Genomic DNA, 13,900 nt, shown 5'->3' with positions numbered 1-13,900 from the left:
GCACAGACATGTACAGATACATTTTACGTATATGTGTCTTTTTCAGTTCTCGGTGAAGTTTAACTTAAGTTTTGGGCGCAGCAGATGGATGACAGGTGAGGAAAAAAATGATGTATAGCTTTCATGGACTGGTTTATAAAAATAAGTTATTTACAGTATTTCTGAAAACTGCTCTATATATGGCCTCGTTTTAGACATTCTTACACCCACTTGCTCATTTGCTCTGCTTTTGAATGCAAGAATATCTCAAGGTGACAGTTAAAGTAATGTCTGTTAGACTCTTTTCTTCCTAAAATGTTTCTTAGAATATGCTAGACTAAGCTGATAATTGACACTTAATTGTGGGCACTAGGGGTGTACTAAAGCTATAGTAAACAAGATGATACCATCAAATGTGCCTGCTAATTGTGAATCCTCAAGAGTTGCTGCCAGTAAATCAAGGACTTGACTTTACTTGCATAAAGAGTGACATTTGCGCTAATAGTAGCTTAATAAATGTTCAGTGTATGCTACTACACTTTAAAATGTATTACCTGTTAAAATGAGAATAATATAGTTTAACTTGCATTTAATACAGTTTAGTCTTCATTTCAGTGGGTTTTTAGATTATATTAAGCTAATGTATTTCTATTAGTATGACCCAAAAGCATTGAGGATGGAACTCCTGCAGCATAACACACTCAGATATTGAAAAATCAGGTTACCTGTGTCTTCATAATTGGCATTTACTTGTCCATTTAGACAATACGCTGTAAGTGCACCTGTTACCTGTAAGACTTTTGCTGTAATTACTATTTTTTAAAAAAAAATTTTATAACAATGCCTATGAAATTGAAAGAAAGCACAAATAAGGGATTCTGCATTCACTTTATTTTTAAACATTTAAAAGTTTAACCCAAAAGATACATTTATTGATTAATGAGGAAAGAAGCAAGAGTTCTTATGAATATAATGTCACAAAGTGAAATGTGAAGCTGCCCGGGTTTCTATAAATTCTAAATATTATTATTTTGATTCAATCTCCTACAGTTGCTTTCTCAGCTTTCAAATACCTTTCCTCAAAATGTCTCTCTTAACATACATGTTTAATTGTGAAAGTAGTTTGGAGATATCAAGTGGTCTTTATAAAACACTGAATACAAAAATGTTACTTTTACTGGAGTTTTGTTTTAAAAAAAATAAAAATAGCAAAAACTAAAAAAATCCCTTCCCCCCCCCCAAAAAAAAAAACAGACCACCTTCGTGTTTGGGGAGTGAAGCACTTCCTAGGTCAAAAAAATCCCATCCTGTTCAGGTTGCCAGAGATCAACAGATTTGCAAATAGCTTTCCATAGTCTGTATGAAATGTATTTTAGATAATGGCGAGATGCTAGTTAAGTACGGCAGATGTAGCTGGTAACAAATAAGAAATGAACTCAAACTACCTTTTAGGTATATTTTCAAGAGTGTTGCAAATGAACTGCACCTTAAAAAAACAGGGAATATGTGAGAGAATCTCGTACTCATATTGTGGAAAATAAAAGAATTTAAACTGAGAATCTCATAGTATGCAACAAGCAGTAGATTAATCTTTGGTTATGGGAAAAAAAGACTGTTACTTGCCACCGACTCTACACTACTCTAGACTTTTTCTAAGCAGATAATGTATTTGATGTTCGGCATTGCTGGTAGCTCCTTTTCTATTGAATGAACAAACAAATAAAACCACTGATCTATATAGTTATTAAGTAACAAGGAATTCAGTTAAACAGAAAGAAGACATTCGTGGCAGTCCTTAGTTCTTATTTGTTTGTCTTTTTTGTATATTGCTTTTGTGGGAGGTGGAAAGCTGAGAGGGAGAAAATTGTAGTAAAAAGCAGTGAATAATTTATTTTGGGATGTGAGCTTCACTGAATGGTACCATTTTGGGGCAGTTGTAACAACATCACTGGTATTTTATTAAGCACAGTTCTGATTTAATCCCACCTGTGACAATATTCATTCTTTTCAGGACATATAGAATCATAGAATCATTGATGGGTGGGAAAGGACCTTTAAAGGTCACCTAGTCCATCCCCTCTGCAATGAGCAGGGATGTCTCCAACTAGATCAGGTTGCTCAGAGCACCGTCCAACCCAACCTTGAAAGTTTCCAGGGATGGGCATCTACACTGAGAACTGTTTTATTTTTCTGTGTGTATCTGCATACTATGAAACATCTATTTAAATCTGGTCACATTTTTAACTAAAAATATGAACTGCATTTTACATTCAATGATTAGTGAAATTATACATTGTCCTGTAGGAATGGCATTTTGCATTTGAAAGAAATATAAATAATATCTTGTAGTAAAAATTGAAAGAAAGCAGCTTTAAAGACAGTCACTCAACTTCATGCTTTAAATTTAAAGGAAGAATCCAACATATAAATATATACTATTTTGAAAGTACATGTAAACTCTTAAATTTATGTTATATTTATTTATAGATGAAAGAATTAGAGGGAAAAAACCAAACAACTGAGCAAATATCTACAACTGTACTAAGTTTGCTTTAGAGTATTCAACATTTTATATAAAGCTTAACAATTTTATATTCATAGAAAACTTGAGTCATGACCCAGTCTTTATTTAATCCACCTATTTACAACTAAAATCTCCAATGAACACTGCTAATGAGAGAACTAGTTGCAAAGCAATGTTGAAATAACAGCATCAGGAACTCTGTGGCATCAAGCATCTAACACTTTATGCAATTTTAGGTTAATTCCAACTGTATTATGGGCCATAAACAATTCAGTGAAACTGACTCTTGGTATTTTCTTGATTGATTGCATTCATGGTTATGCATACTAATTTATGGATATTGCAAGATAAATATTTTAATATGATAACACAATATGCTCTGTCAAGATTAAGAATAAATAATAGATAATCCAAAAATTAAAAAATGAAATTAGTTACGTTCTACTTCTCTTGTTTTTAGAGTTGTCGCCTACCAAAGTAGTATTGTTTCAATGGAACAAATGTACATCTATTGGATTCACTTCATCGATGTAAAAGTGCTTAATTACAAATAATTGCTCTGTTGTTTCCATATAAATTATACTATGTTTGTTGACTGTCTTTAGTATGATGGTTCAACATAGGCAATTCCATGCAAGGCAATCAAAGTATTTCTGCTCACACTTTTGAAAATAGCATAGTTTTTGTGCACGCTTATTTGTGATGGAAGGATTGGAATGGGAAAAAAAGTCTGTAGAATAAGTTTGCAGCTTAATGGTTCATATTTAGAGACAGTGCTGCCCATGGACTTTAATGCTTGAATACATAAATTGTGATTCTTGTATTGTAAATTGAATTGTGAAAATAAATTCATTAGATAGAATGCTGTAAGTATTGGCTATTTATACTGAGCCAACAAAAATACTGCTTATAAGTATAAATATAAGGTTATGTTAATATTTTATCAATATGTATACTGTTTGGTCAAAAATATTTCTTTAGTATTTTATGTCCATAGCATATTTCATATTATAAAGAAGTGTTAAAATAGAGGATATGAGTTTCCATCAGCTTGAACTGAATATCCTGCATACATAACATCAATATTAAAAGGTTTTGCCTTTTATTTCTTACATAGAAAAAAAAAAAGTCAACACTTCTCTCTCTCTCTTCCCCCCACCCAAAAAAATCTTCTTATCTGCATGCCACATCCTCCAATTCTTCAGCCAAAAGAGATTTGATAGACCATATCATAGAATCATAGAGTCATAGAATAGTCCGAGTTAGAAGGGACCTTAAAGACTGTCTAGTTCCAACCCCCCTGCCCTGGGCAGGGACACCTCCCAGTAGACCAGATTGCTCAAAGCCCCATCCAGCCTGGCCTTGAACACTTCCAGGGATGGGGCATCCACAACTTCCCTGGGCAACCTGTTCCGGTGTCTCACCACCCTGAGAGTAAAGAATTTCTTCCTAATATTTAATCTAAATCTCCCCTCTTTCAGTTTAAAACCATTACCCCTCGTCCTATTGCTCCACTCCCTGATAAATAGTCCCTCCCCATCTTTCCTGTAGGCCCCCTTTAAGTACTGAAAGGCTGCTATAAGGTCTCCTCAGAGCTCTCCAGGCTGAGACATTATATGTGTCCCAAATAATGTCAATGGCTTCAGAATTGCAGCTCAGGTGGTATTGACCTCCACTGTGACAGAGCTATTGCATGCAAAATTCCATTAAAGAACAGGAAGTAAAAGATGAGAAGATGTTCAGTATCTGTTGATCATCCTTGTTTAGTACGCCTGTTTTTCTTGCAAGTACTCTTTGTAACAGAAGATAACATGTAGAGTGCGGAGAATTTATGACTACAGAAGTTTACAAAAAATGATGCAGCTGGTGATTTAGAAGTAAAAATTAATTAGAGTGTTTCACTTTGTTTTGTCAAGTAGTTTTGACTAAAAAAAAAAAAGAGACGCCATACATATATCTCCCTCTATTTCCCCAACAAGTGATGCATTTTAAAAGTTTAGACTGTGGCAACGTCCTATTTACACTCTAAATTTACAGTGTTAAAAATTGGAACCTTTATGCAGTGAAATTATTTCCAACTAGTGTTTTTTCTAGATAAATTTTCACTGGCAACTGAAGACAAGATTATAACTAAAACTCCTATGGCAAAAAAACCAAACCTCAAACGAAACAGCAACAGCAACAACAAAAAACCCCAAACATTAACTTCTACTCTTTTTATGTTAACTTTCTCCAGACCTTGATGTAAAATCTTTAGTGTGATAATCACAAAGTATGCTGTAGTGCAGTTTTGTACACTGAGATGTTCTGCTTTCCAAAAAGTAAGGGAAGAATTATATTTACAGGAATCTATTTATAATGATTAATGCATAGGTCTGGCTGAAGAAGACTTCAGACTTTCCTTGGAAATCGTGGTCATACTGTGCCAGCTTTTTCCTGGAGGAGTCTGCTGAGAGTTTTACTGGAAGAGCTATTGGTTAACTCTTTTATACCAAGAGATTTTTAATATGGATATTTTATATCCTTTCCCCTCCGTCCTTGTTGAACAAATTATTGTACATGTTCTCAATTACCCTTACCTACACTTCAACCCCTGCAAAATTTTAGTGTATATTTTTCTTGACTATGTTAAATACATTCAGCCTGTCTTTCACCACCTTAATTACCATCCCCTAACTACAATCCCACAGCTCTTCAATCACAATTTCTGCACTCTCTCTTCTCTTTTCCTATTATCTTCCTCTTTCACCATTAAGTTGAAAACTAACTTGCCTCTTCATATTATCCTCTTACACCCCTTTCTGTGTCTTATTTCATCCTGTCTAGTATCCTCTCTACTACTTTTGTTACCGTCCATGTAACCCTGAAGTCATTTATCTGCTTCTGTTATAGTTATTGTCCAGATGACTTTTATGTACTTTTGCCTATTTAGGACAGTCTCTATATTATCAAACCTAGTAATTCTGTGGAATTCCCAGTCAAAGTGCATAACCTGGCCAATAATGAACTCAGTAATGAGATGATGTGTGAGTAAAAGTCCACAGATCCTTTAGCGAGACTGAATTTGGATATCAAGAGAAGGGAAAAGGAGAGTAGGGTCATAAAAGTTACATTTTTCTTTTTTTTCTTCCCTCAAAATTTGGAAATACAGCTAGTTTATCAGCATCTACAACTGCCCATAGAAAGAAAGTTCATAATAAATTACATTTTGTTGAAACGAAAGTGTTAACAAGACATGCTCCCAACCCATATATTTTTATGTAGAGACCACCTTCCATTCTGCTTTCTTTTTTCTGCTTTATCCTGTTCCTCCTTTGTTCCTACCCATCTCTTTTCTCTCATCTCTACCCTCCCAAAAAAAACCAAAAAACAAAAAACCCAAAACCAACCAAAAAAGAAAAACAAGAATTTGAAGTATTTCAGTCTTCATTTTCACAGAAGTGAAAATGGCTCAAGGAAATGATCATTCCTGTCATGCTGTGTCAAGGAAGGTCTGAGAGATTTGTGATCCGGGGGGTTTTCTGATCGTCAGCTGCCAGGTGTGAGAGGAAGGGAGAGCAAAGCTATTTCTAGTTTAAGAAAAAGAAGATGTTCCAAATGGTGAAGGAAAACCACACTTGCTCCACTGGGCCACCAGTCATTGAACCACTGTCCATACTCAACTTCCAGCTCCTGGATGCTGGTGTGCACTTGGGTCCATTCAAAGGGGCAGAAAGAAATCATATAGATCATAATATTCTGGTGAGGAGGTAGATACTGCAAGTCAGGGTCGGCTTTCCTCCTAGCCTGACCAGAACCCTGGGCCCTATCAATGTCTTATTCTACTCTGGTATGAAAGGCCCACCCTGCTGACTGTTTGGCTTTCTAATACTTGTACGTGGCTTGGGGATGGATAAGGACACTGCCGTAACTTGTCTCAAATTGTGCCAGAAACCCAGTTCATAGGTCTGTCAGTTAGAACCAGCTTGCTCAACACTGATGTTGGGTGCTGAGGGTGTAGGAAGCATTAAAGTTCCCAAGGGCACCTGTAGCAGGCTATGCTTCATAGATCTGGTGTAGACAGGCTTTCCCCTTTTCCAGCATGACAGATTGCAGTACTCAAAGACCTTACCCACTATTCTGGGGGTAATTATTGACTCCCTCTTCACTCAGTGAAGGCTAGTGAGACATTGACATTTCCACAGGGCATCTCAGTCATCTTTCTTTGGCAGCCCTCTCCTTCACATTACGCAACCCAGTCTCATTAAATCCTCTCTTTGCTGGAATTTCTTTGGCAGCTCAGCTTTCTTGTGCTGCCCCTGCAGCTGTGGTCTCTATGCCACAGTGAGAAGGAAAGCATAAGGGATATTCATCAGATGATGAATCATCCTATTCACAGTTCTTATTCAAACAGTCATCCCTGGAGACAGTCAACAAAGGAATGAGTCTATGTCTGCACTCCTTACAGAAATATCTGCCCTTGAGAATCAGGGGGCTGTGGAGAGGTTGTTGCACAAGCAACAGAGCAGTTCATTGTGTCTTCACAGAACTTTAAGGCTTTTCATCTTTCCACATATTTTTCTGGTGATAAAGGGACTGCTGCAGTGCTCTTCCCATCCAATCTCCTCCCTGCTGTAGGAGAAATTGGAAAGAGAAGATAGTCAGGCCATCTGTCCTGTGTCTGCCCTAGAACACAGAAGTGAGAAGGTAAAGCCAAAAAAAAAAGGACAGTAGGCTAAGGCAACAACTAACTAAGGATGCTGAGCAGAGCAGATAACAATATTCCCGGTGTATGGAGGACTACTGAGTTGCTCAGATGGAAAAATGTCAGAGATCTTTCAGACGGCATAAGTTATAGTTTCCTGAAGAGACTCTCTGATTTACATCAAGATTTGATTCACTTCTGGAGCAATTGTTGGGGGGGGGTGGGTGAGTGTATGTGAAAGAGCCACTAGAGCCAGCTGTTTATCCAGCTCTGCTGGAGAACTCTATGCTGGCCTGTTGTGGAAAATGATTACCTCTCCATACACTCCTGCCACATCTGTCTTCAGAACTGCCAAGGGCTTTGCAAAAGGCTGTCTTTGCCTTCCCACAGGAGTATGGCATACGAGGTCCCTGCAGTTGTTCTGACCACAATTTAGTTGACTATGAATTTTTAATGCTTGCACTGCATTGATATAAGATGTGCTTGTTGTGAAAGGGGTACTAATCCCCATATCAGTTCTGGCAGGTATGTCATGAACTGTTTTCTGGCCTCTGCTTACAGTTGTAGGTTTCCAAGCAGGTAGGGGGAGTTGAAGAATCTCCCCTGATGGTGTATGGTCCCACAACCACAAAATACCAATCTTTGAGGTAGGCCCAAGCTGGCAGCATGAACCAGCAACGTCCACTTTGTAAGAACAAATGGTCTGCATGGTATTCCACACCTCAGTAGACACTTGACAGGAGGGAAGCCTACTGCAAGCGGGTTGGTAAACCGTCAGCAATCAGAAGACTTCTACTTTCTTTTCTGCTGTTATTTATGCCAGGAACTTTATGTAACAGTGTTGTGGGTAGGCATTTTTGCAGGGGGTTTCAAATGTAGTCCTATGTGCATGGAATTATTTCTCTTGTTGCTGGTCATTCAAATTAACAAGACCATACAGTTTCTTCAGACATTTCTGCACACAACAGTATGTTCAGATGTAACTGTCTGATTTAGGGTTGCACTAGGAAAACCATATTTTCTCTTTTCACATCCTCAGACTGAAAAATGTGGTGGCTATTTTAGATTTTGATCTATTGCACATGTAAACTGATGCAGTTCAACTCCATGCTTAAACCTGACCTTCCAGAATTCCCTGTGTTTAACTCTGGAATTCCCTGTGCTTAACTTTGTGCTCCTGTGAAAGGTCTTAGATAATTCTTTGCATTCACACTTCTTTCTTCTGATACTCATGTACAGCACATGGAGTTCATGTGCTAAATAAGTACGAAAACCAAATGGATAATAATAATTCAACTTCTATCAGCCATTCTGGTGCTAACAATTCATTGCACCAGTTTTATGCCCCTGTGACACCATTGGAAGTGGCAATTGATACTCTGTAGGCTAGGTATTTATTTTTTTTATAAAAAAAAAATAGTGATACAATTTTGAAGTACTTTTAAAAGTTCAGACAATGAACTAAGCAAATAGATGGGGAAATTATTTGGTCTGTCACTTGTTGCTTTGCTTTATTTTCTTAATCCAGCAGCAGCAGTTTATAAAGAGCTTTGCACTTATTCTGAATCTACTGAATGATGAGGAGATCTTATTACAAAACCTACTCCTCCAGGCCTATAATCACTCCTGTGTCTACTATGATTTCCTGTATCTACTATGATTTCCAGTATCTGCTATGATTTTCATTGTGGTTGGAACACAGCAGAACTTTCTTGCATTATAAAATATTTATGGCCAAGAAAGAAAGCAATAACAATGAAAGTCTGCTACAACTCTGCCAGTAATGACTGACCTACAAATGACAGAGGGGGCCTGAGTATCAGATGGGACTGAAAAGGGAGGTTTTAATTAGAGGATGGGTTCAAACCATATTGGTAGCTGAAAGCTCCCGGCATGTTCACACACTCTGTAGTAAAAAAGTTGCAAGAAGAGGCAGGTGGTTACAGAAGTAATCTTTCCTGTATGCTTAATTTCTTGGGTTGTGAGAAGTGTAATGTGCATTTCCCAGGACTAGTTTAGAAACCAGAAACTTACATTTTCAATGCTCAAACATATTCCTACTTACAAGGCTAGATTTTTAGTAACTGGAAGAATAAAAAATGCTTCCAGAATAAGAGCCATCATGCTTCTAATAATGACTGACAGTATTTGGGTTTTATTGCTAAGTATTCAAAGTTAAAAACCCTAGATATTCTGAAGTTGCTATAAAATGAAAACATAGTATTTTGGTCCCAAGAGGTTTTAATGTATCTTTGTATATACTTGTTTTGCTAAGAGCTGCAAGACGTGCAATTACAACTGCAGTGAAGAAGGGATTGAAAGACCAGAATGGATTATCATAACAGAACAGTTCATTTCAGAGCAATAGCGTTCTATAGAAACTTATTTGTGCCAACTGACTTTATAACCATTTGATCAACTTATTTTTCTTTTCCAAAATATTTCATACATTAATCCAGCCTAGATTCCATTTATTTTTTTCTCATTTGTAGGATGTGTATATATGTGAATACACATGAATGTATATGTTTATATATATACACACATACGAAGCTACCACTCACTGTCCAGTTGACTTGTAGAATGCTGTTTCAAAAGCCACAATGAACTTTTTTAAAAGTGAGGTGTCCTGGTTTGGGGTAGAGCAGGGCCAACTTTCTGTTCAGTGAGAGAGGCTCTTGCTTACACTTGTTGCTGTGGCAACCAGGGTCAGCTGACTTGGTTGTTTATCCTGTGGAGAGGTCGCACCTGTTGGGGAGAGTGGATAGGCCAGGTGAGCCAAACTGCCCAATTGGGTATTCCATCCCATCTGCCATGCTTAGTATAAAAGCTGAGGGGTCAAAGGGGTCAGGTTGGCTCTTCTTTATTGGTTCTTCTCCAATGGACTGCTTCTTCAGCGCCTCTCTTTCTTTGGTGACTGATGTCTGAGGAAGACCCTGTCAGCTCATCTGCCTTTTGATCCTGGTCAGTGTGTTCCAGTTCCCATTTGTCACTGAGTCCAGTCTGGAACTTCCCCAGTGCCTGCTGGTGACGTCTCCCTGGGTTCTTGATATGGTTTTGTATATATAGATATATTTTGTATCTATTTCATTATTTCCTTTTTTATTTTATTATTAATATTTCATTACAGTAGTTTAGTTTTTTTTTCTAAACTCATAAATCTCTTTATGTCTCTTCTTTGTCTCCTTGGACTGAGAGGTGGGGGAGACCATCTGTTGTCTTGTCATTGGCCAACCTGGCCCAAACCATGACATGTGGTCTGCCAAGATGGCTTTTCAGATGCAGCTATATAGCAAGCAGAACAGATTCATAAAGATGAAGCCTGGACATATATCACTGTAGCTCAATTTTCAGGTGGAAAATGGAACTTTTAACTCAGAAACATAGACATCTTTCCTTGAGTAAAAGTGTAAGTACAAGGACTGAAACCCTGTGTCCCAAGTCATTTACCCTAACTCATATTCATTGTTGTGAAGTCATGACACCATAATGTAAGACCCAGGTGCCAAGAGGAATATGTGTGCCTAAGTGTAAATCTCTTTCATAGAGCTTTTCTATGATCATTAAATACAGATCAGTACATGCTTCATGCAAAATTTTACTGACATTCTGCAAGACAGTTTTTTGTAAATTAGTCTTATGTTTGTTTTTGTTATAGGAAAATAATTAAATTTAAAAAAAAAATTGCTGTATATGCAATATGCTGCATCATTTGAAATGACATGAAGTTATTCCTTCAAAATGGGAAATGGTTTCAATGCATAAAAGACAAGCATAAGGTTGTTTTTTCCTATAACATTTGAAGCTTTAAAACCTATTCAACTTAAAAACAGAGAAAAAGGTTTTTAAAAATTGTGCTTATTATTAAAAGGTAAATAGCACAGCCCATGCATACTAAATTCCTTCTGACTCAGGACACAACATTTTTAGTTCTGACTCTGCCTTTTTAAAGACAAATTTTAGTGTAGTCTCAATCAAATAAAGTCAAGGAAAAAAGATAAGTGTCAGGTGGTCCCAGTTCAAGGATAATTCCTCTGTATGCTGCTGTTGTATCTCTGGAGGCTGCAGACTATTAAACTGCGCTGATTATACCTGTTACCTTAATGCATTATTCATGAAATTGGCACCACAGCATCTTCAAACAGTCTGTCATTTTCCATTACTTTCCATCAAAGAAACCATATGCCGTTCTCACAGTATATTGATACCAGGGCATATACAAAGCAGACAGTCACATGGAAGCACTGTCTGTTTTCAGATGAGCTTTTCAAATAGTTATTATTAAACACCACTTTTAATGGCCTGTTTGATTATTCAGTGCTTAAACTATGAAACTTCAACAAGGAAAGCGATTGATGACTTCTCTCTGTATGGTGAAAATCATTCAATTCTCATAAACAGCTTGCTGTTCAGTGGAACTGCATTGCAAGATATTTTATCAGGGATGCTGTACGTTGGATTTTGTTTTGAAGCTTTGTTCCGAAGGCATCTCTCAATTACAGTTTGAATATCTGAGAAGCAGTGCTTCATTATGAGAAATCAGCCTTGTTCCCCGCCCCATCCTACGTGTAGTAAAACTTGGTTTTGAACAAACTATTTTTTTCAAGATCACTTTTAAGTTAATCAACAATAATATGATTCTGTGAACTAGCTGATAAGCTTTCTTGAACACTTCCTGAAATTCTCTGTATGTAATACCTGATCAAGGAGCAAAATAATCCCCAAGGCCTTTAGGTATCTAATGAGAATGTATAACAATTTGACCTACTCTTATATATATTTGATAATTCCACTATTCTCTCAATTTCTAAACAATATTTCTGTACTTATTTTATAATGTGATTTTTGTAAGTCATCAAAAACTTATATTAAGACTGGTATTCATTGAAATATACTGATTTTTGACTAATTTTTTTTTTTACTGGATTTTAATCAACATTGAAATCCACGGTCATCTGAGTCATTGGTTGGTAGTGTGAGGTTAATGGTTGCACTCGATCTTAAGGGTATTTTCCAACCTAAATGATTCCATGATTCTACGATTCTGTAATCAGTCACAACAAGATGTTCCACTGTGTTCATAACCTAACCCTGTATGCAGCATATAAAGATTTTATAGTGTTAAGACAAAGAGGTGTCTAATTCAGATGTAAAGAAGGAATTTAAAACGGATGGTGTTGGCTCAGTTTTTCATTGTTCTTTTTATTCCTTTGATACCCCTAGATGAAAACTAAACTGAAAACTCAAGGTCTGGATCACCATTAGCGTACACATAGGATTACTTGGAACACCTGAGGTGCATTCAGTAGAAATACATGTATATATGGTTCATGAGACTGCATTTGGTCCTGTATTTCTAAACTAATGCATGCTGTTAAGAAGACCTTCAAGGCATGGGGAAACAGGCTTCTGCCAGGTCCCTCTTGCCGCTGTCACAGAAGTGTTCTATGTGTTCTATTCTGAACACAGGAGATGTTTTTCACACACCAAACAAGTACAGTTAATAGCCAAAAAATGCACTTCAGCTACATCTGGATGAAGTTAAAAAGAACCTCAGCAAACAATGTTACGTTAGATGGAGAAGATTGGTTGTTATCTCGTATTTAATACAGTATATATTCAAGGCAACAAATTTTCTCGTATTGCTTTGCCCTTAGTGGATCTTCTCAAGGATACAAATTTATTTCTAGTGGAAGGAGGCAGTGTCATCTCTCAGTACTTTGATGCCTCTTCAGGCTTATGTTACAGGGGGACCGAATTTGCATGACCTAATAATAATAAGAACTAACTGATTCACATTCAACATGAGTCATAGAGTCATATAGTCAAACCTTCTACTTTCTGCTTCCAGGAATAAAGAATATTGGCCTATCTGTAAACCTCCCCAAAGCAAAAAAATTTCATTTGTGATTACAATGAGGTAAAGGTTCAAGTCCTGTCTAAGTCAGAAAAGCAGCCATGTGTCAGGCTGCACCAATGGGCTCTGCAATCTCTTTCCTTCTCACAGGGCTGGGTTGAGGGTGGTGAGGGCCAGGTCTGTTGCGGGGTGACCTGGGAAAAGGTCTGGGAACAGCCTCTGTGGGTCTTTCCTGCAGGGGCTGCACTGGAGCTTAGGCTGTTTGCCCTGGGTTGCTTCTGTAGGGTTGCCTGTGCCACGGCATCTCCTCACTCACTCAGACCCCCATCTGCTGCCTTGGCTAGGCCCGTTCCTGTCTCCATCCCTGTTCTCACAGACCTCTCCAGCCATCCCATTTTCTGACCGTGGTCCTTCTCTTTGTTAAAGTACTGTGGGATTGGAGCTCCTTTTGGGGAGCTCCCTACTCTGCATACCATGCTGTCACCCAAGCTCCTAGGTCACCTTCTTCATGAATCTTCCCACACTCATGGCTTCCAGACACCACACAGTATCACAACCATACAACAGAGAATGAGAACTTGAAGTGCAGTTCATTCCTTTGGGCCCCAGAAGACATGAATACCCATCAAACAGCTGTGACAACTAACATTTGCAAACATCTGTGAAAGTGATGACAAAGCTGCTACATATACAAATGATCTACTTTCTGGCTGTTAGAAATAGTCTCTTCGTTTCAGTGCTGAGCTACACTCAGGGGCAATTTTCCCTGAAGAAAATTCCTGTGCAAAAATGTTTAGGATTTGTGGGAAGCCTTGTCAGGGATTCCTGTATTTCAGTAGATATAATTTGCAATTAA

This window comes from Larus michahellis, chromosome 2 (genome assembly GCF_964199755.1).
Source record: "Larus michahellis chromosome 2, bLarMic1.1, whole genome shotgun sequence".
NCBI lineage: Eukaryota > Metazoa > Chordata > Aves > Charadriiformes > Laridae > Larus > Larus michahellis.
The sequence above is the reverse complement of the archived record's forward strand: the minus strand, read 5'-3'. Positions refer to the sequence as shown.